The 21,033-nt window shown below is 48.1% G+C and overlaps 1 protein-coding gene across 2 annotated transcripts in view; it reads left to right on the top strand.

Annotated features, from left to right (window-relative positions):
- The window catches only part of UBE4B (ubiquitination factor E4B), a 2,401,822-nt gene that overhangs the window by 1,819,957 nt on the left and 560,832 nt on the right, over positions 1-21,033 (top strand). The window lies entirely within an intron of this gene.

The following is a 21,033-nucleotide window of genomic DNA, read 5'->3' as shown; positions in this document are numbered from 1 at the left end:
TCCTGGTGGTTTCTTTGGGCAGTGCTCGACAAATGCAATTTTGGCCCCTGTTTTATCTGGATATGGTTACTTTACACAAAGCCGAAGGCCAGCGTTTGCACCAACGGTCGTCTCTCCTCACCATTTGTTATTTGCAGTAGTCATGGAGCCTTTAGCCGATCTGATGCGACAGAAGGGGATACGCCTTATTGGCACTCCCAGGATCATCTCGCTGTACGCAGATGACGCATTACTTTATATCAGGGATCCTGAGCGGAACCTCTCTCCCGTCATGTGCGATGTCCTCACCTTCGGACTTTTGTCCGGGCTGCGGGTCAACTGTGCCAAGTCTGAACTGTCCCCCTGACAGATTCAACTGCAGCCCCAACTGACCTCATGGGGTTTGCTTGGTCTCCTACCGAAACCAAGTATCTGGGGATTATAGCAGGACTCGATGTATGCTCAAAACTTTGGATCCTATTTACGGCAGCTCGAGCCGAAGCTGCACACTTGGGCTAAACTTCCCATAACCCTTGCGGGCAAGGTGTCTCTCCCTTAAAATGATAACCATTTGTATTGTAAGATAGAGAAATGCTCCTTCCATCAAACTCAGGTTACCTACCTAGGATATGTTCTTTCGGCCGAAGGAATAGCAATGGACCCTGAAAAGGTGTCTGCTGTCCAGAACTGGCCCACTCCCTCTTCCGGCAAGGACATTCAACGCTTTGTTGGATTCGCTAATTTCTATCGAAGGTTTATTCCTGAATTCTCAAGACTTACTCAACCTTTGACGAATCTACTAAAAAGGGAAAAACGTTTTTATGGTCTCCGATCACAGACCAAGCATTCAATAAACTTAAGGAATTGTTTACCTCAGCTGCTATCCTGTTAACACCTGATCAATCCTGCAGGTTTATTGTTGAAACCGATGCCTCACAGTACGCTCTAGGAGCAGTTCTACTTCAACTAGACGATTCTAATCAAGAACGTCCTGTAGCATATCTATCCAAGACACTTGCTCCTGCCGAACTAAACTATACTGTTCTAGAAAAAGAACTCTTAGCCATCAAGCGAGCCTTTGAGGAGTGGCGTCATTTACTCTTAGGAGCCAGACATCCTGTTGAAGTCAGGACAGATCATCACAACCTCCGGATTCTGCAGTACGCACAAACCTGTAATAGCCGCCAGGCTCGCTGGGCTCATTTCTTCTCTCCATACAGGATCACTTTCTCATTTATTCCCGGAAGGGATAATTCGAAGGCGGATGCTCTTTCACGGAAGGAACACCTTCCCAACAAACTTTTCAAGACAGAACCCATCTTTCCCCTGATGGCTTCAGGTTTACAAACCACATCAGATTTTTTGTCACGACTTAAGGTCCAATCTAGGCACATTACCAAGGACCAACTGTCGCTTACCGATAAAACGGCTTTGATCAAGGAAGACAATTGTTATTTTCATGGAAATAAGGCATTCATTCCCACTCGACCACTCCAGAAAGAAGTCTTGGACATGTGTCACTCTTCACAGATAGCTGGACACCGTGGAGTCCTGTCAACTCTGCAATTGATCTCACGTTTTTTCTGGTGGCCTACGTTCCGGAAGGATGTCAAGGAATACGTTAGGTCCTGCCCCGTCTGCCTACAAACCAAGGTTCCTCGAAAAGCACCTCTTGGGGAATTGGTAAAGATGCCATTACCCTCTCGCCCTTGGCAGATAATATCAACGGATTTTATTGTTGACCTTCAGGGGGTTGTTCCACTATAATGGTAACCATCGATACCCTTACCAAAATGGCTCTCTTCACTCCTCTGATAGGAGTACCATCGGCAGCACGAATGGCCCGCATCTTTATCAGTAACATCTTCACCTTACATGGTTTACCCGAGACTATCATCTCTGACAGGGGTTCACAGTATACCTCAAGATATTGGAAGCTTGTCTGTTCACACCTCGGTATTTCTCGGGCTCTCAGTTCAGGCTATCACCCTCAATCGAATAGCCAGACTGAGAGACTCAATCAAACATTGGAAGGATATCTCCGGAGCTATGTTTCTGCAGCCCAAGATAACTGGAAGGAACTCCTGCCCATGGCCGAATTCACATACAATAACTCATACCATTCTGCCATTAACACAACTCCTTTTCATTGTACATATGGATTCAATCCCACTTCTTTCCCGATAATGGAAAGATCCGAAACCAGATTTCCAGATGTGGACTCTCTAATGCTCCAGATACGTCACGGACATAGCTCCGCTTTGACCGCATTACAAAATTCACAAGTCAAAAGGAAACATTTTGCAGATCGCCACAGAACCCCAGCACCAGTGATCAAGAAAGGGGACTGGGTTTGGCTATCCTCTAGATTTCTCCCTCGCCATTTAGTACCATCTAAGCTTTCTCCTCGATTTTTTTGGACCTTTTCAGGTTATTTCAACGATTGGTATCGCAGCTTTTAAACTCCGACTCCCGACTTCCTGGTCCCGGATTCATCCTGTTTTTCACATATCACAATTGAAACCAGACCATCGAAGTATTTTTCACCCTGTGGTCTCGGTTCGTCCTCCCCCAGAGATGTGTGAAACCGGACCAGAATACGAAGTCAAAGAAATTTGTGACTCTCGGTACCATCGGGGTCGGTTACAGTATCTTGTGGACTGGAAGGGGTATTCTCCTGCTGACCGCACATGGGAACCTGAGACTGAGATTCATGCTCCCCGCCTTATTAAGAAATTTCACCTCAAACACCCGTCTAAACCGGGAGGAAGCAGGTCTAAAAAGGGGCATACAGTGATGGTTTCTAATGTGCATTTCGCCTTCCGACCTATTTCCAACATGGCCGCCACTTCTGCACTAGGAAATCGTCTACTCCACAGTCTAGTTGAGACTGATTCCAAGATGGCCGCCACAGCGGTTACCATCGATAGCATACAATGCAGGCTAGTTGTTAATTCCCAGGAAGCCTTGCAACCTTCCACCATCACTTCCTGTTCACTCCCTTATAATCCAGCAACAACAGAAGGAAGATGCGTTGCTACTCTCTCAGGAGCCGGCACACGCTTCGTAAGTTCGCCTCACTAGGATTACGAAGACCTTTCCTCTCAACCATTTTTTGTCTACTTTACTCACCTTCTTGTTCTCCATTCCTCCCTTTTATTTCAGAAGGCTTTACGGAACCTTTCATTTTCATTTCCGGCATTTCCGGGATCGATTCTACTTCTAAGCACGCTTAGACCCGGAATCTCCTCCATACCTCCCTCCAGGGAGTCTCTAGGTACTAATCTACTTTTCATCTTACTTCTTCAATCACTCCCGGCTATCGGACTTCTGTTTCTAACTCCTTACCCTTCCTTTATAGCAATACCTTGTTGGGAACCTCCAGATTTTCCTCATCCACTCAGGCTGGCTCAAAAGGACTTGGAAGTAAAAGGGTAGGCTTTCTCCTAGTTCATCCTACTCTTATAGAACTAGATACATCCACCCTAAATCTTACGGGTCTTTTCTTTCCCTCATCATAGTGCCCTCTTACTTTTGCAACACGATGGAGATTCCTTACCTCTCCGCTCTCTTCATGTTTAGCACATGGTAAGCTCTCAGAATCCTCTATAGGAACTTTTCCTTTCCTTACTTTCAGGAATAACTGTGTTCATTTTTACCCACTATATTTAGCTCAGTTTCAAAGGCCTCTCGTCTAAAACAGCCAGAAAGAATCCAGACCAGCTCTCACCGGGTCTCCACAGGAAGACAATGCCCACCAGCAGCTCTTCCAGGGTTTTATCCCCCACGAGGGTTTCCCTCAGAGTTTCACGAAGGACAAGCTTTTGCAGGTCCTTTGAGGTGTTCTCAGGGGGATTTCTCCTATTCTTCGAAGATCCACCAGGGTTTCTTCAGACATCTGTTCACCATATAAATCCCCAGATAGGTGGTTTTTTGTTTCTGCCCAGTGTATTTCGGAACAACAATTTTGTTGTCTTTACAAAACAGTTAACACTATTTAACATCCTAGCCCAAATTGATCCCGGTGTGGATGCAGTTGCAGCTATACGGCACGTGCAGAAGGCGTGTGATTCAGTGTCCTGGTGGTTTCTTTGGGCAGTGCTCGACAAATGCAATTTTGGCCCCTGTTTCATCTGGATATGGTTACTTTACACAAAGCCGAAGGCCACCGTTTGCACCACCATTTGTTATTTGCAGTAGTCATGGAGCCTTTAGCCGATCTGATGCGACAGAAGCATGCGCACAGGGGGATACGCCTTACTTGCACTCCCAGGATCATCTCGCTGTACGCAGATGACGCATTACTTTATATCAGGGATCCTGAGCGGAACTTCGCTCCCGTCATGTGCGATGTCCTCACCTTCGGACTTTTGTCCGGGCTGCGGGTCAACTGTGCCAAGTCTGAACTGTTCCCCCTGACAGATTCAACTGCAGCCCCAACTGACCTCATGGGGTTTGCTTGGTCTCCTACCGAAACCAAGTATCTGGGGATTATAGCAGGACTCGATGTATGCTCAAAACTTTGGATCCTATTTACAGCAGCTCGAGCCGAAGCTGCACACTTGGGCTAAACTTCCCATAACCCTTGCGGGCAAGGTGTCTCTCCCTTAAAATGATAATACTACCACAATTACTGTACCGCTTTCTAAATATCCCAATTTGACCTGGTACCGCGCTGTTCGATGAGCTGAGGTCGAAGATAACGGATTCCTGTGGCATTCCGGAGCAGTTAGACTAAAATGGGCCGCACTCACAAGACCATATAAGCAGGGTCGCCTAGCGGGCACAGACTTTGAGAAATACTGGATGGCAGCCCAGGCCCAATACACCGCGTACTGGTTCCCACACGTAAAAATCAAGCTCCTTGGTACTACCCCCATTGTGGAAAGACCCTGGGGCGCCCAGCCCAACGGCCATTACAGCGCTGGCGTGGGATAAAATAAGGCGACAGATCGGTAATCCTCACCCATATCACAGGGACCTACCACCATGCAATCTCTGCCTGGGGTTTCCTAAAATAAGCAGTAACGCTGTGGACACATGGGAGGCTGACGGCTACTCCACTCTAGGTGACATGTTCGAAATGGGCTCCTTCGTTTCGTGGGCCGATCTACCTAAACGTCCAGGTGTGCAGTCCTCCCATTTGCTACCATATGCAGGGCTCTGCCGCGCAGTCAAGGAGACATGGTGGTAATTCCCCCTCACCACTCCTGGACGAACCACTTTTAGCACTAATAGCAGGAAGTATAGTACCTACTTGGGTAGTAGCCAGACTATACAAGCTGCTTCAGGACCGGATTAATTAACCGCTTTCTAAGCTCCGCGAGACATGGGGAAGGGAATTGATTACTGACATCACTGACAAAGGCTGGGAGGCTATGTTAATGCAAACCCAGCAGGTTTCTCTGAATGCTAGGTTCCACCTGATCCAATTCAAGGTGCTACATAGATTCCACAACACCCCAGCTAGACTACATATTATGTCCGATGATCACACTGCCCCAGGTGCCACAACGACGATGCAGACTACTTCCACATAATTTGGGACTGCCCCAGAATCATGGGGTATTGGGCGGGGGTTTGCACTGCTGTATGTGCTATGCTAGATTGCACAATTGTTCTGAATCCTATGAACTGCCTGTTCCATGAGTTTTCAACACTTCAGGGAGCCTGTCGTAAACTGGCTAGCCTGTGCATGATCCTTGTTGTACGCTGTATACTGCTGCTGTGGCTTAGGCCAGCTAGTGCCACCATCGAAGAGTGGCTCCGCAATGTCACGTGGGCATCAGAAACTGAAGAACGCTGGATCTCCATGCAACCAACCTGCTGCAAACCCCAAACATCTTGCCCCCTTTCCGAGCTTACCTGCAAACAATCACCACTGACGGACTGAGTGCGATTGATCTCCTTTGAACTCTGAAAACTGTATGTGTTAGTTACGCATTTGTTGCCTCATGATAAGCGCCACACAGTGGTAGCGTACTGTAACATAACCGGGAATGAGACCACTTCTAAATTTATGTTACTTTGTATAATGCTACCGATATGATTGCCCGTTCTGCCTTGTCAAGCACTTCAATAAAGTTTAGAAGAAAAAAATAACTTCTATCTACTCTGACCCCCTTTGCTCAGATTACTTCAGAAACCACCCCTAGCATTTCGGAATCTGCTGGGCTCATGTACTTTGAGTGTTGGTTTCGTTGGAGGAGGTCCAGGTGCCCCGTACGTAGTTGTCACGTTCTGTTTCAGGATTAGTTCTGGCTAGTGGACGGGTTCACGCTCTGGCTAAGACGGTTCCTGTTACTGGACAGCTGGACAACCCAGGCATGACAAGATGAAGATCGCCACAATTTTGAAAACCTCAAAGAACCCCCAGGGCACGATAAAGGCAAACTGCTGCACCGACCCCCATGTTCATGGAGCGGTTAGCAAACCTTGTGGCAGAGAGAAAGAAACTGCCCCTCTTCATCCCGGAGAGGAGCAACTGTAGGAGGAAGCTTTCTGTCTCATAAGCTTTAGAGGCTGCAGTCTCCCAGTCCGAACTCACGATGATGGCCGGTGTAGTACAGAGTCATGGGAGGGAACTGCCTAGTCCACAGGGTGATCCCAGGACACTTCCTACAGCTTCCAAAGACAGCATCCTCGAACAGGGGTTGGGGCTGGTTATTAATACCAATCTTGAGGTTGAAGCACTGTTGATGGCCTTCAGGAGATCAGCACAAAAGGACAGGGCTATGTTGGGACTCTGCTGGAAGCAGTGTTGGTTGGATACAATGAACGTTTTCCTGTCTTTTAGGGCTTAATTACATTATTGGGGGTTCTGCAGTCCCATTTTATGGGACCCCCTACTCTTTTTGATTTTCCCCTCTTCATTTTTGGGGATTTCTAATATATTTTGGTGGTCATAGGGACTTCTGCAGAAGTCTCCCAACCTATATGTCCTTTTTTCCATACTTAAGGTATATGTATTGGGTCACCCATACGTTGCTGAATCCCAGGGATGCCTCTCAGGCACCTCGTTTTTGCCATAGGGTGATTTTATCACCCTTCCCTTGGATTTAGAGGGTAAGCTGATGGCAGCCAATACTTACTTTTGGCATCACCAGGCGTGCATGCTGAGTTTTACCTTCAAGTACCACAATGTACCTTATGGTAGCCATTGGGATACAGTTTCTTTTTTAAGTGCTACTCTCAACCATTTTGTTTTAGTGACTTCTTTTTTTAAGCGCCATCATGAGGCAGGCGTTAAAATTGCTATTCTCCCCTCATGCGCTCTTTGTGAGCCCAAGATGACAGCCTTCATAGTGGCTTGGACTGGTTTAGACCAGTTCTTGTCCCTGGGCAGGGCATTTCACTTCCTGTGGGGGTGGGCCTGGGTGTTGGTGGTTTTTGAGGCCAACCTGATTTGCTGGTCACCAAAACCTTTGTTTTAAATCCACTAATAGGATTGGGGGCCTCGCATAGGCCATTCCCTTTGATTGAAAGGTTTTATAGGGGAAAACCTATGTCTGAGCTCAGTTCTGCTGGATTTTTGGAAGGAAAGCATGCTTGCTTACCTGCTCAAGGATTTCCTGACATTGCTGCGTTTTTAGGCCCTCTTCTGGCCATACTGGCTGGATGCAGTGGTCTGGACAAAGCTTTGGTTTGCTTTTTTGGCTACTGGGTGTTCTTCCTGGGATTTCCTCGTCCTACTACTAGGCCCCTCTTCTGCTGGTGCCGTGCGTCCATCCTGGCACTGTTTTTAAGACAGCTTTTACCGCTGCTTACTGCATTTTACTGTCGGTGTCGCCCACCTTGGTTTTGGAAGCTGCTGCCACCTGGAAGGTTGTGACTCCAACCAGCAGCCAAATCTGCTTATCTTGGACGTCTTTGGCCACCATCGCAATTGTCCTGCTGCAGGGGCTGTTTTTGCTGGTGTCCCATGCATGTTTCCCTGCTGAGCTGCCGTGTGCAGGATCGTCCTGGAACCATCTCATTGTAGATTTGACCTCTGGATTGTGGGTCCCACTCCTCTTAAGGACAGTTCTGCTTTTGGGCCGTCTGGGTCTTTGTTGGCTGAGAGTGCAAGACCCTAGGTGATAGGATCCTTCATTTCATCCTTTAAAAGGATGCCTTTACTTATTGGGTTGTTTCATCTTCTGGCAACCGACATTCTGGAAGCATACATTGCAAGTACTCAACTCTGAGCCCTGGGTTGGTGAGTTATTGATGGTACTTACTCCCAAGGCTCCACTTCTAACACGTTTCCCATTGGTTAATATTGGGTGCTGAATCCTGCTCTGCTTTTCTGCTCCTGGTGCTGCTGGCTCTTGAACCCTCCACTGCATCTCTTCTTCTGGGTCTCCACTGGTGTCCCCGGGGGTCGATTGCTTTCTTCAGAGTATCTGTAGAAAGGTGCAGAGAATTACCTGGCTTTTTCTGTTGTTTCCTATGGGGCACAGTTCTCAACATTGGAACTCCTACAAGGGACACTACAAGTTACTTATCTGAATTGTGACATTTTTCTAGAGTCCCCCTTGGGTACTGTGGCGATCTAGGAAAGAGTCTGACCAGACCTAGGCGGGGTTTTGGCCAAAGACTTTCATTTAACGGAAAATCAAACCTATCTATCCCTAACTAGAGGTGTTTTCCCTACCTCACAACTAAATACTCAGGCCGGTCAGGAGGTCTGTATAGTCTAAAATGGAATGTTCTGTCAAAGTCAAACTCCTGTCCTATTCCACCACTAAAACACAAATCCTAATCCAAGTGTTCCTTTTAGACCCCATGAGAATGACTCCCTTCTCTCGGATGGGTATGAGTCTTTCAAGGATCAATGTTCTCCAGAGTTCCTAGAATGTTTCAGGCTTCCAAAAAAACACAAACACAGTTCAACTTTCCTCAAAAGTTAGGACACAGTTCCACCAGCTTCTCATGGAGCTAGGAGAGTGCCTCCCTCTTCCTAGCTGATTCACAGTTCTCTGTATGCCGTCTTCCAGGCTATGCTACTTTTAATGTCTTCAACAAATCTTGCAGTTCCCTCCAAGGGTTTCTTATATGCTCTATTTTCTCTACTTTCTTTAACTTGCCACCACTGGGACGATGAAGAGGCTCCCTGAGTCCTCCCTGACTTCTCAGTACCACACTCTTGTGGAACTGGTCAGGGAATTGCCTCACAATGTGTTCCACTACTTTCTCTTCTTCTTCTGCTTCAACATTCACAGTCTCAAACTTTACCGGCCCGCTCCCAGACTTATTCTTATTTCGATTATCTTGTCAGGGAATGCTTCACCGTTTTCACCAGGGGCACAGGATTGTTCTTCCGCCTTCTACTTCTCTTCGTAGGCTTGGGTGTTTTTACGGCCAGGTACTGTTTGCGATCTCGGTGCACGTTCCAGACCGGACGGTCCACCTGCTACAGGTCACACCACCACCACAGTTCCTCGTGCTCCCCATACATTAACCCACGTGGCTCTGAGGTAGACGGTCTCTGTGCAGTTCTTAGACCACACAGTCCACCAACAGTTCACACCACCACCTCTCAGGTTTTCCACTTCAAAGGTGCCGGCTCCCAGCCGACTCGCAGGATGCTTCTCGGGCATCCTGCTGCTAATTTCTGCCACTCTGGATAGCTGCCTCACTCCAGTCTCCCAAAGCCCTGCTTCAACCTTGCGGGCCTCACGGCTGTTGTCCTCACTCACCGGGATCTCCTTCTGGATTTAGAACAGAACCTCTTCTTCCAGCTTCACTCTCTAGTCCCTCATTAGTCTCTATTTTATATAGCTTGGGCATACCCAGCGTATCGTCGTTCTGATTGACAGAAGCTGTGGGAACGCTCTTCACACTCCTCTGTAATGTTCTCGTGCTCTTTTTCGTCTCAATCTTTTGAACATACAATAAAGAGGTAGTCTGTCTTCCTTCACTGTTCTTTCTTCCAGTACTGTTAAACGAAAGGCTAGTATTAGCTAACTCGGACTTAGGCTTTTTAACAAGATCAGGAATAACAGACTTAGAAGGAAGGATATGACCACAGTATATTTTAGCACTCGCCGAATAACTTCACAGATTTTATAGGCTTCAGAGTCTTAAGGGAGCAAGAGTAAAGGAGCTCCATCATGGGATGAGAATCTTTATCCCCATAAGGATTTGACATTATTACTGCCCTGTGGGGGTTTATGGTTAGAGAGGCCTGTAACGAAGGCATGGTATGAACAGTAAGTCAGACACAAGTGACCACAGTTCAAGGGTTTTTCTTGAACTTCAACAATGGTGTGATAAACGCCTATCTAACCCTAAATCTACAGATGGGAACAAGCTGTGACTATCAAATAATAATAATGCAGTCCTAGTGGAGTCTTGTCAATGTATAAGGGCCTATATTGCCAATCCTTGCCGCTAAATAAAAAATAGTGTGGGGTAGTGTTCATGAAAAAGAAAGAAGCGTTCACAAAATTATATGTCGGGATGTTCAGGCCGTTGGCCTCCCTTCCCCACGTTTTCACCATCGGACAAGGCTGTTCACTCGAGCAAAAGCACACACTCTGGCTTCTTCTACACGAGGATACAGTTCCATTACCAGCATCAGGGCCTTCTGTATCCAAGTCTCTTTATTTCAAAGTCTCCTTTTCTCTTATATGTACTCAATTCATGTGATTCACCCTGGATCCCCTCAGCCGGGCTCAGATCCCTTTTATATCACGATCGTTACTGTGGATCCCCCACTTCCAGGCTCAGATCCCCCTTTTCACAATGTTCAGAGAATATTCTTTCTCAGGTGTCATGGTTCACCCCGGATCCCACTCAGCTGGGCTCAGATCCTTCCTCTTACACATTAGTCTCCCTCAGCTGGGCTCAGACCAATTTCAGTTTGCATTAAACTATCGAAGATTTTAGAATGTGCACAGGGTTTAGCTTGACCCTTTGCCGGACCACTTTGATTTCCCAACTTGTTGGATACCTAACAGAGACCTTCAAATGAGCACCCACGTGGCGCCGGACCACTCTATCTACGGTATCTTTCTTGACTTCCAAAAGTTCTGTCACTCCTCTAGTTTTCAATTATATTTGTGTTGCTCGTTACATACTTTTCACACACAGTTCTCGTTGGATTTCTTCATACAATGTTGCCCCTTGCATCCTTGGTTCTAACACAGGCTGGTCTGGTATCAGTCTCTCCGACTCACCGGCTGTGCTATCTTTACTGGTGCTGCTTTGTTGTAGGAGGCAAGGACAGTACCATGGCGTTAACCGTTCCTCCCCGCTTTGATTATCAACGCAAGAGAGCCCCAGGTACCTCCGACACACAATGCAGGTTTCTTCAGCTTTAGTCCCTGGTCTTAGGTTTCTTATTTTCCAAGGTTCACGAAAGTAATGGTTTGAAAAGGTCAAGGGCACTAACCTCCTTACAACCCTCTCTGGTCTCACCATCTTTTTCCTTGTATTAAACTGTCATCTTGGGACTGCTGCCTCCGTGTGTGCTTTCGTGCTCCAGCTTTTATCCATGTGGGCAAGTGTGATGGAAGTCAGGTGTGCGTAATGATCAGTAATTGCCTGACCATTGTTTTGGGACATGTCAGGTATAGTCAGTTTTCGCACACGGTGAGCTGTCCGTGAGAAAGTGTTTGTGTCGGGAAATGGGGGGTGGGTTGAGTCGCTAAGTATCCTACCTGGTAGGATAGGGGAAAAGGTGTTACAGGGAAGGGCATACCGCGTCTCGCCGTCCGGTGTCCTACTTCCACTCCCCGAGGACCCCTCATCCAGGTGATCCTCCCGTGCTGGTCCACTCCAGGAACTGGATCCAAAAGCGATGGCCGTGTCATGGCCACCTGGATGACAGATCCCCGGTGGACTAGCGGGTGAGAGACCTCTGGTTTCTCACAGAACTTGTCCCAGACTTGCGCCCGCAGGAGGGGAGTTCCTCCCCATTAGGTCCTCCCGCATGTTACCACCCCCAGTGGAACTATTGGTTAGCGGCCTCACCTCGCTGGCCTCATGGAAAGGTGCTCCCCTCTGGTTCTTCACAGTAGCTGGAGTTCCCCGCCAAGTCCTGGGTTGTAGAGACTTAAACAGTTTTATTAGGAATTCTTCAATGTTTACATTACACTCCTTTATATTACACTTCACTGAAATCATTTTATTACATGTCATTATATCATTATGTGTTGCTACTGTTTCCCTCCTTGGTATGTCATATGCCCTTCTGGGCCCAGGGGCTGTCTTCATAAAATATATCCTGGACTTTGATAGTCTTCTTGGCTGTGTCAGACAATGTGTTTCCTGTGCTGTATGTATTCTGTATAATATTGTATTTAGAATGAAATAAGAAACATGTGCTAGGTTCTGTTTGATACACTTTGATCCTGAACATGATGGGTAATTATTGTGTGTAATCAAATCTAGTGGTCTTCTCTTTAGATTACATCTGTATTTATATATGTACTGTGTATGGCACTAAGCATGGGGCTTACATTTTAGACTGAAGAGTGAGCTGGGCCTTAACTGGCCATTTTCTGTTTTTTTTCTAACACTAGTGTCTGCTATGTGTTATATATAACCTTAGCGCTTACTTTTCCAGGCCAAAATATTTTGTGTTTGGCCTTTTAATAAGTATATTTTTTGATTATGCCAGTGTAGTGTATTATTTTCAGGTGTCTGTTGAGATTAATTGTACTTCCCTACCAGCCTTCGTCCCTCCTAAAGTTAAGCCTGACTGCTATCCTACAACTACTGAATCTGGTCTTTCCTTTTGGGTGACACATTGTTCCACCATTAGGTTACATGTTTACACAGCCCTTACCAGAAGGTAGTCCAAAAATCTCTGTAACAATGGGTATTCAGCAGGATTCTCCTCTTCAAGGGGGTCTTTGTTCCCACAACAATGTGAAAAATTGCAGCTGTAGTCATTTTACCCTAAATTCAAGCTGGGTTTGCTCCCAGGCCCACCGACGACCGCCAATGGTAAGGATATGCACCATTAAAACAGGTATGTGCTGTCCAATCATGGACAGACTCTCTGCATCACATCTGGCCAGACCCTCGGCATCACATCTGGCCAGCAGCCAACGCACTCTGGCCAAAATGTGGACTGAGACTGGACAGTCCAAGCCCCCACTTCCGGCCACAAACACACATCGCCTCTTTCCCCGGGAATGCCAAATCCTTATATGGAGTTTCCAGACCCATGAGGGCAAGAAGTAATTCAAAGAACAAGATGGCGAAAGGACAGGCAGAAATTTAGCGGCACTGCCATTTTAGAGAATTTGGTACTCAAAATTGCATTATGCATTAAAATTGTGCACGGAAGAAAAATAAAACCCACAGTAGAAAAATATCCGCTGCCCCCAGCCCGTCTTGGCTACATCATGCAAGTAACAGAAATGTTACTTAAAACAAAAGGAAATGTAATACAAAGTACCCCTGCCTCTCTTCACTGTAAGGTGATATTTGCCGCTGAAAAATAACAAGGAATTTTGTAAGGCAGATAGTCCCCTGTGCCAATAGCAATAGGGACTGGTCAGTGCACCCAAACTAGATGAGTTAAGATAAATGCATTCACTCATTGACTGGTGTAAGGCAACTATCCAATCACACAAAAGGCTGATCCACAAAGGTGTTGGTTTCAAGTTTGCACAGCGATTATTATACATTTCCTCTTGGTTTCTCCAAACAATGGAATGGCCCAAAGCACAATGAACGAAAGAAGAAAATAATTCAGTAATCCCTCAGTGGGTACTGTGATGTATCACAAGAATTTGTCCCTTCTCCCCAAAGGGGATCCCCACCTTGTGAGACTAGTGAGGTGAGCCCGCTCCACAACACTCTCGCTAGGGGTAGAGGTAAGCGGGAACTCGCCTGGAGAAACTCCCCTTTTGTGGGGACAAGGACTCCAGTTCCTGTGAGGAACCCCCTAGTAAACACCTCAACAAAACCTCTTTGAACTTCTCTTATGGGGAACATCTATGAAGAAGAAACCAATATGTACTACTGTTACCCTGAACATGTGAGGAAATCTCTAAAAAATCCTCCTAACATTACTTCTTCAACCATACCCTGTAAGAACTTGTACGAAGAAAGAAAAAGTATGTATTACTATAAACGATAAAATGTGAATATCCCTTTAAATGAAAAGATGTATTTCACTGAGACAAGGCTGATGATTAAGAGGTGAACGGCCCGACAGGCCAGAGGGGAGAGAGGCAGAGATACAGCTGGGAAGACCCAGGGCTACGTAACCTCAGAAAGAGAGGAGACTAGAAAGTCATAGAGACACGCAAAATACAAAACTGCTGCCAAGCTAAAGTCAGAAGGTTGGACGCGCAGCGTCCTGTCAGCTGGAGAAAGAAGGAAGCAGCCGTACCGGTAAAACCATGGACAGCCAGTGGTGGGCTGGTGATCCTGCTAACCATGCAGAGACCATTACGCAACTGTGGTCCCGTGACGTCCTTGGGATACAGAAAAGTAATTTGAGAGGAAGACTCGGAGTACGAGACACGAAGCGAGGAAAAGTAACCGAACAACCAAAGGAGGAAGCACAAGCCGAGCTAAGCGAAATCGCAGTGACGTTAAGAAAAACAGGAGAACCGGGTGGGTGAATGAGAATCATTATAAAAATGCTCATACTAGTCACTGTCAAGATAACGAGAATATCATTCGAAGGCCGAAGCATAAGGCCTGCTTTGGATGTCTCTGCTGGTGTAACTTCTACACAAAGAGCAGGATTGTGCAGCCCTCCATGCACGGCTACAACATCCAGCATCATCGCTTAACTATCAAGATACCCCAGGACAGTCCCTTGCTGATTGGCCTGCTGATGATAACATTTACTCACACCGGGCGAGCCAGGAGGTGAAGCCAGCCTCATCTGAAGGCCGAAGCATAAGGCCTGCTTTGGATGTCTCCGACAGGGCATTCGCTTTGCCGCAGCACACTCTTGTCTCCCCTGCTACACGTTGCTGTGTCGATGTGTCCGCAACTGCAGGCAAGCCTAATAAGCTGTCTCCAACGTGCCCACAGGCTTGTTGTAGCTTCACTCCATCCTGCTATGCTCCCTGCATTAGATGTCCTTTCTGTGACCCTTTTTCTCCCACTTCCCCCTTTGCTTCCACACTCTCCTCACCGCAGCTGCTTGAGTCGATGCCTTCGGTGGACAGGTTTCGCCTGGCGAGGTAGTCTCTCCTTTTTTGGTGGTAATTGCCTGTCACGGAGGGAAGCCACAGTGAACGCTGATGGAACAGCATGCCTGTGGCTCCCTCCCCGGGAGCAAGCCGATACACAAGGGAAAAAGCCAAGCGGCAGAAAAAACCCTTGTCAGGCGCCGAACTGCACTCTGTTCGACTCCAAGTATGATCTTCCGAAGTGATGTTGCAGACAGAAATTAAGGATGTAGCAGGAAGAGGTGCGGACTCAAAACGGCAGGGATTCATAGCAAACGTGAAGCCAGAAGGCGTGGCTGGTATCCAATGCAGCCCGGCAGGGCACAGGCAGTAAAGGACTCGGGTAAGAGAAGAGAAAGCTGAATAATAGGAAGTAGACTGGGAATCCAATTGGAGAGGAGCCCAGGGTAAACGGAGAGGAGAAAGCAGAAAGAGCAAAGGCACCGGGTCTCGAAGGAGGGAGACGCGACCCGGACGAAGGAACCGGAATGAAATCGGTAAGAGACAAAGTAACGAACAGAAGGAAAACTTCGTGCAGAGGACGAAGTTAGTAACTGAACAAAAGCACTGACGATCCAGACGGAGTGTCAGCAAACAGCGTAAACCCGGAAGCTGAGAACACTATCCAGAGGGGTTGCAACGCAGCGTCCACCGGGAGGAGGAGGAATAAATACTCCCATCGGGCTCCGCGCTGAGGGAACTGGGACGGCTGCTACAGCCGTAAAAAAGAGAAAGGACTACCAATCTCTAAACCCATACTGCCAGCGATACCGCGGAAGTATCCACCAGTCTCTGCGGCGGCGGATGACATTAGGTTTCTGCAACTACTAGACCTACCACAACCCACTCTATTCCTCCCCCCTCTCCTACCATGGAACACTCCATGCCTTCCCACTCCAGCGCGCTTTGCATGTGTACGTTCCGTAATGCCTGCAAAATATCCCAATGCAAATACCTTGATGGAAAGACAAGCCGCGCACACAAGTCCAGAGCCTCCTGCAACAATATCCTAAAGCGCACATCTCCGACGCCCACCCCCTTCCTCCCTTTTATACATTAATTATGCGGCGCCTGAGAGTCTACACAATCTATGGCCTTCCGTAAGGTCTACACTCCCAGCTCCTGTGAACTTGATACCTTTTCCTCCACCCAAATGAGTCAGAGCCCACAACCGGCAAGCACAGATGTCAGGTATTCTCAATAGCCCACCCCTATTCTCCCACTGCCCTACCTACTCAGAATGTAGCGTTTGGCATGTGACTCACCCGATACCATTTCTTTGTACCACGGCGGTAAACACTCCTCCCCACCTTGGCTATCAACGTGGGAGAGCCCCGGGTACTTTCGACACACAATGCAGGTCTCTTCAGCTTTAATTCCAGGTCTTATGTTTCTTATTCTCAAAGGCTTGTGACAATAACGGTTTCTTCTGAAAAGGCCAAGGGCACTTCCCTCCTTGCAATCCTCTCTGGTCTTGCTGTCTTTCTCTTCGTATTAAACTGCCATCTTGGAACTGCTGCTTCCTTGTGTGTTTTGCCTTGCTCAGAGTGTGCTTTCGTGCTCCGCCTTTTATCCGTGTGGGGAAGTGTGATGAAAATCAGATGTGTGGAATTATCGGTAATTGCCTGACTCTGCCTGACCCTTGTGTTGTGACATGTCCGGTATACGGCTTGGGTGTTAGTCCGTTTTCGCACACAGTGAGCTGTCTGTGAGAAAGTGTTTGTGTCAGTAAAGGGAGGAGGGGGTCGAGTTCCCAAGTATCCTAATTGGTAGGATGGGGAAAGGGAGGGAAGGGGATACCGCTTTTCACCGTGCGGTGTCCCACCTCCACTCCCCGAAGACACCTCATCCAGGTGATCATCACGCACTGGTCCACCCCCAGGAACTTGATCCAAAGCGATGGCTGTGTCCTGGCCACCTTGATGACAGATCCCTGGGGACTAGCGGGTGGGACACCTTCAGGTTTCTCACACCCTTCTGACACAGAGGCCATTGCCCTATCCTATTCAATGGTAGACTTAGGCTGCATCCAACGCATCACCGACTGGTTCCTGGACCATTAAATTAACAGCACCGTTCTATCCAACCTTCCATGCCTGTGGTCAGATCACCGTACCATCACCTTCACCATTCCCATCAAACGCTCCAAGCTAGCTACTGCCCCATCTACTATTCTGGCATGTAGCACCTGCAACCTGACTAGCGACAGGATCATCCCACTCCTCAACTCCCCCCCCCCCCCCCCCCCCCACCCTCCCTCCAGGACACTACCACCTTGGTAGAACATTACAGCGCCATGCTAAGTAAGACTGTAGACCTCTTGGCCTCCATCAAAGCCAGAAAAACAAAAAGCGCTCTAGACCTTAACTCATGGTTCACCTCCGATCTCTGTGCCACCCGAGCTACAAAAAGAGCTGCAGAATCTGCATGGCACAAAGACCCGGAGTCAGCAAACAGCCCACCTTTCTAAAATCTTGCTCCACTACAAGAAATTCATTCATAACTCCAAAACTGCTGCCTACAATCACTAAGGTGGCCTTTAGTTCACATGAGCTGTTCTCCATCCTCTGATAGCTAGAGACCCCCATCAATCCACCATCTACCATCATGAAACACAACGCCTGGTGCAAAAGCATCAAAGATACCCTCACATGCAAATGTACACAGCTACAAGTCAAGATAAAAGTCTCGACCGAAATATCCTGGAGACATCCACCTCTTCCAGTTCCAACCCACCAGTACCACCTCCCTCGCCAGTATCATCAAAGGTCTCAAGCATTCACGTTGTAAAGGAGAAATCTGCCTAGCTTCTATGGTAAAGGAATGCATAGAACCCTTACTTCCACTGATCTCCGCCATCATGAACTCTTCCTACACCACTTGCACTATCCCTCCTACCGTGAAAGAATTCTGGATCTCCCCTCTGCTCTAAAAACCCTCTCTCGACCCGGCAATCCCTACCAACCCATAATTAATGTCCCCTTCCTCCTACATACAGATCCAGATATTCCTCGAGTCCCACCACATCTTGGGAACTCCTCTGCAATCAGGTTTCCACCCAAAACCTGGGATCGAAACAGCCCTTCTAGGCTTGGAAAATCAGCTAGATGATGCAAATGACCTCAGCAACCTCTCACTCCTCCTACTGCTTGACCTCCTGGTGGCCTTCAACCTCGTGGACCACCAGATCCTCTGCCATCACCCCATGTCCTCAGCCTACTTTTCACCGGACGCTGCCAAATTGGTTGCCTCTTTCCTGGCTGTTAGATCTTCGCAAGTCTTCACCAGTGATGCTAGCACCAGACCCACGCCTACAGCTTGCAGAGTACCCCAACGCTCCTTTGTCTCCCCTACACTCTACAATGTGTATACAAAACCACTGTTTGACCATCTTGACTCTCCCGGCATTTCATATACTAACTATGCCGATGATACACAAATTCTCATCCCTCTTACTGGCAACCATTCTCAGGACACTCTGAGTGAGCACAATCTATGAAGCTTTCCAATCCTGGATGTCTGCACACATCCTCTGTCTTAATGACGAAAAAACAGAGTTTCTCCTCATTTGCCGTCACGCTGCCTGGCAAAATTAAACCAGGCCTACAAAGCGCTCATCATCGATGGACACAACATTTCTGTCACTACCTCCGTCAAAACTCTGGGCGTGTACCTTGACTTCTCCAGCATTGGATCTTTCATGGATTCACATGCTTAGAATATTCCCCGTCGTCAGACTGGGAACCCTCGGTACACATATATAGTCGTTTCCTATAGGAAAAAACTTCCGACATTTGTGTGTCCTATCCACATCTACGTCCTCCCCGGGGCCGTCCACGCATGCCCCATAGGACGTAATGGTATAAAAGCCCCGCCCCCGCGGGTCCCGTCAGATTTCAACCGTCTCCAAAGATAGTGGGATCTCCTCGCGTTTTCTCTACTTTCTAGGCTATCGTTGAAATTACTCGCTGGGTTGACCGAACGAGCCCCTGAGGTTTTTTTGGTCTTACCAGAATGTCGGGCAAACCTCTTTTTCGCCCGTGCGCCACGTGCGGATTGAAGAAGGTTTACGAGGGGGACGGCCATCTAGATTGTATTTATTGCCTCCACCCTCACCATTCCGCAGACCAGTGTGAAATATGTAAGGGTTTTTCCCAGAAAACCCTGAAAGATCGGAGTCGGCGGCTGGTATCGTGGTTAAATGACGGGGCGGGAGCATACCCTCAGTCGGAGGTGGGCTCCGTGCGCAGCGTGGCCTCGACGAAAACATCGGGAGCCCCGCGCCGTTCAACCTCGTCGGAACCACCGTCGAAGAAGACTCGACCGGCGGAAAAGGATGTTCCACGAAGCCACTCTTCCAAGGACTCTTCAAAAGAATCTTCAAAAAAGACACCATCATCATCGTCGAAAAAACAAGGAAAGGCCAAAATCCTCCTCGGGCGATCCTCATAGATCTGCCACAAGTAGAGAATCGGATAAACGCAGGGAGAGCACCGTTAAGGCGGGACTGCCTAAGCCACCTGCAGGCCCACCGTCGACGAACCAGTCAGTGTCCTCACTGCCTCTGACGCAGTTGGTTTCCCCCGTCATCAACCCGATGACGACGGCGTCCTCTTCGACCGAAGTTCTGGCCTGGAGACCAGAAGTTTTTGATCTGGGGTTGCCGGACACGTTACTGCAGGAACAAGCAGTGTCGATTTCCTCGAAGGAAGACGACGGTTTCAGGATTGCGGGCCCGGAAGACCTTGGGCTACGAGCAAAGTCGCCATCAGGAGCAACCTGCTCTCAGGTGTTTACCAAAATTTCAAACTCTCAATCGGCCCTGTCCATGGAGGTCCTGTCCTCCTTACACTCGCTGCTAAAATCGTTGGATGAAAGGTTTCCACCTGTGGCGTCGACCCCCCCCCCCCCGTCGACGAACCCGGCCTGTCACACCGTCCAACCAAAACGATCGGAGTTCTGGTGACTCCAGTAGTCCAGGAGGAGGGTGAGCTTTCGGACTCTTTATCTGACCGTGGGTCAGCATCGGATATCTCCCTGTCTCCATCTAGGGATCCATCCTGGGTTTCGGATGTGGAACTGGAAACACCAAAGAGCCCCACTCATCCATCGCCACCAGACGATATTGGCGCTTTTCATTCAATGATGGAAAAAGCATGCAAGGAGTTTGGCCTGGCCCAGCAGGAGGAGAAAAAGGACTGCTTTCTATTCGATCATATGGGTAAGAATAGACGCTCAATATTCTCAATACCCATTTTAGATCATGTCTGGAAAGAGGGTGTTCAAACCATGCGTCACCCGTTTTCTGAAGCGGCCGTCAAAGGCCGCATTGAAAAGAAATTTAAAGTGCCAGATTCTACCCCGAAGTGTCTTTCGTCCCAACCTACACCTGATTCAGTGGTGTCGGCAGCGGCGACGAGGAAAGCCAAGGCCCAACACAAGTGCTCTACCCCTCCAGATAATGAGGCAAGGCGCCAAGACGTGTTTGGTAAGAAGGTTCTTTCCGTGGGTGCTGCAACTGTGAAAGCAGCCAACTCTCTGGCTATTGTGGCCAGGTACGATAGGGAGATGTGGCACAGACTGGCCCCTATACTGGACCACCTTCCGGAGGAACATAGAAGAACGGCGATGTCTCTGGTACGAGAGGGCGAAGAGGCGTTGAATCATGCTATTAACATAGCGGTGGACCTGGCAGATTCGGGTTTTAAGCAGATAAACAACGGAGTTGTTCTAAGACGCCAGGCTTGGCTTAAGTGCACCAACTTCAGACCCGAGGTGCAGTATAAAGTATTGGACATGCCCTTCGAAGGTGACCTTCTTTTCGGAGAAAAGGTGGACGAGGCCTTGAAGGGCATAAAGGAGGACTCGGATACGGCACGGTCTTTGGGTGCTCTTCAGGGTGGTAAACACTTTCGATCCTTTC

This window comes from Ambystoma mexicanum, chromosome 8 (assembly GCF_040938575.1).
Source record: "Ambystoma mexicanum isolate Mex_15411 chromosome 8, UKY_AmexF1_1, whole genome shotgun sequence".
NCBI classification, from domain to species: Eukaryota; Metazoa; Chordata; class Amphibia; order Caudata; family Ambystomatidae; genus Ambystoma; species Ambystoma mexicanum.
Note: the sequence above shows the minus strand (reverse complement) of the source record. Positions and strands in the feature narration are given on the sequence as shown.